Raw genomic sequence first — 3151 nt, 5'->3', positions numbered from 1 at the left:
ACACAACTGAAACAGAATTATTATCACCCACTACCAAAGGTGAATGAACAGTATGGTTTTTGCTGGTTATACTGTAAGTGTGCGTGTGTATGTTAATTTGTTTGTCATGCTAAAAAAATATCTCAGGATTACTGGATGGATTTTAATGAAACTTACAGATAGTAATTATGGTTCTTAATCTAATACTTTTTAAATCCCCCCAGATAGCCTTGACAGCTAATCAACATGATAAAACACAAAATGTTTCACACTCATTCAAATTTAGAGCTATTGAGCTAAAATTTGGTGTGGTAATAGTTGACAGACATCCTTAACCCATATTTTGTGCACTAACACATCTCACGAGACCTCACAATATCACACGTGATTGTGCATAAAGAAATCTACAAGGTTTGACCAAAACTCTAACTCCAGTGCTTCTCATCATGAGACAATTTTGTGTAACACTTTAGAATTAAAGAGGTTGGATGATATGCCTTCTTATAGGGAGTGCCAAGCTTTTAATTACTAAAGATTTTGATTGAAATTTTAAAAATCTGCTTTTTTTCTTGTGCATGAAAAAATCTAAATCATGTTTAACTTGTTTTACTTCTTCATGTACTGCTGTTCAAAATACCCATTCAAATGAAATAACATGATTTATATTTGGTAATAAAATGAATCTTCTGTAGTTTCATACAAGAATAAAGAAGACGTCATACACTATACCGAAACTCTTCCAGAAACTGGTAGATTGTTTTGCTGGTGTAAAATCTTATGTATTTATGATGTTTTGTCTGAGAACATTTCTAAAATTGAGCACTGACAGAGACTGAAGTGTCCTTGTCCCTGACTGATCTGTCCATATCATGATGCAGCAAGCTGAACCTGATGTAGAGGACACTCAAGTGAAGTCAATGAGATGTCCTCACACATTTTAGGGCAGGACACTAAGAGGCTTTACAGAATTGAGTGACACACTGTTATGAAGATTTCTCTAAAACAAAAAAAAAACAAACATTTTATGTGAAAGAATAGCAGCAGAGAGCTGTGAATATTGGTCAGATTGACTTGAAGATGTAGGATGTTATTTTTTGAAGGTGAAAATTGACAAAATATTAGAAGGCTTGCTGTCAGATAGATGGTATCACAGAGCTGCTAATTGGAGCAATCAAAGTGTAAAGCAGTAGTGTGGCATTCTAATGTTCCTGTGTACTTTTCTATCCTGTATGAAGGGTGTTTCTTAGTAGCTCATCCCAACTTGATTCTCAGTTCAGAGCCCTGTGGAACCAGCTGCTTTTATTGGTGCATTTATGTGAGTGTCAGTTTTGTTTTTGTTTGTTTTTCTTTAGAGAGAGAGAGAGAGACAGAGAGAGACAGAGAGAGAGAGAGAGAGAGAGAGAGAGAGAGAGACAGGGAGAGAGAGAGAGAGAGAGAGAGACAGGGAGAGAGAGAGACACACACACAGGGAAAGTCAAACTAAAACCATAAATTTATGTGGGTGCAGGTGGACAGGTGTGTCTGTATTACTGTTGCTGGAATTCCCCAACCTGAGCTGTGACAACTGTCCAAAAATTTTCTGTTTTTTTTTTTAATTTATTTTTTCTTCCCAGAAGCCAACTGTGATATTTGTTCCAGATGATTTGGATTTATTTGGTGAATCAAAGCTACCCTTTCTCAAACATTTTGGCCCTGGAATTCACCTGTGCCTAACTGAATTTGCTGAACACAATTAGGAGGCCATACAGCTGTGTGAATGAAGCTTTAATTCAATTCAATTCAATTAAATTAAAAAATACTTCATTAATCCCAAAGGGAAATTAAATGTTGTTGTAGCTCATAATTCTGGTTTTGTTAAATAGTTTTTATAGATGATGGCTGTGGGCAGGAAGGATCTCTTGTTGAGGTCTGTCCCGATGTGTCCTCTGTCCTGGTGTCCTCAAAGAGTCCCACCAGGTAAACCTCCTGCAGAACCATGACAGCCGAGCTCTGGAAGCGCAGATCAGTCTTGAAGTCCTGGGCGATCTCCCGGACCAGGCGCTGAAAGTGAAGCTTCCGGATGAGCAGCTTGATTGACTTCTGGTAGTTATGGATCTCCCTGAGAGCCACGGTACCGAGCCTGTAGAGGTGAGGCTTCTACACTCCACCAGTGGCCGGCGTGTTCCTGCGGGCAGCTTTGGTGGCGAGCTGCTTCCTGGGAGCTTTACCTCCGGTGGATTTACAGGCGGTCCGCTTGGTTCTGGCCATGACTGGACTTCAGGGTTCTTCGTGTTTAACACTGAAGAGTAAAAGATGTAAATTAGCTGCTCCCGATTGTGAAAAAAGCTACCTTGTTGTCATAGTTACACATCATAACAAAATGACTAAAAGTAAAAAAGGTTTCAGTAAAAATCCTTCCAGCTGCACAGCATCCAATACCAGAGGAAATAATCATCCAAAAAAGTGATTCACATCAAGAATAAAAAGGAATAACATTTTTAAAAGCAATAACTAAGAATGAATATAACAGAGCTACTCCAACATGAAGCCACCTTTAGTAGTGCAATTCTAGAAGAATTTACAGTTATAAGCCAAAATTAACATCAGCTATGATGTTGAGCCATGAGATTGAAAGAGTTGTCAAGAAAATATGTTGGAAAGGGTTTCACCACAGCACAGATTGGGTGGAGAATACACTAAAACTCAATAAATCCAAAACACAGTAGTGTTGAGGTTTCTCAGAATTTCCACTGTTAGAAAGATTCATAGGTTAAATTATGAGTTTAAATGAGTTGTTTTTTAGAAAAGTGTTGCTACTTCAAGATTCTTTGACATTTATACATCTCCACACGTAAAATTCCCATGCGAGGCGCATAGTTTTAATTGGGAAAATTACCAATAATTCATTTCAAAACAATAGAATGAATAGAAAAGAATATCATGTGCATATAAGTTTTTGATGTTTAAATGCAAATTTAGTCCTTTTTTAGTTTTAAAATTGTATTTCCATTGTCAACTCTTTAACATTGATGCAGATCTGTTCAGACAGTTGTCCATCTCATGTTTATATGTCAGAGAACATGCAATAAGTCTGTCTGCTCAAGCTGAATAACAGCTCACATTTTTTGGAAAGCAGTATGGCCAGTTTTCTGTCAGTACTTATCAACACTTCTTTTTTGCAAATATCACACCT

General features: G+C 37.4%; 1 pseudogene; it reads right to left on the bottom strand.

Moving 5' to 3' along the window:
- Positions 1-1917: 1917 nt before the first annotated feature.
- On the bottom strand, positions 1918-2226 carry LOC119617113 (annotated as a pseudogene).
- Between the last annotated feature and the right edge of the window lie 925 nt (positions 2227-3151).

The sequence above is a fragment of the Kryptolebias marmoratus genome, linkage group LG6 (genome assembly GCF_001649575.2).
Source record: "Kryptolebias marmoratus isolate JLee-2015 linkage group LG6, ASM164957v2, whole genome shotgun sequence".
In the NCBI taxonomy this organism is placed as follows: Eukaryota; Metazoa; Chordata; class Actinopteri; order Cyprinodontiformes; family Rivulidae; genus Kryptolebias; species Kryptolebias marmoratus.
This window is presented reverse-complemented; position numbering and strand designations above follow the sequence as displayed.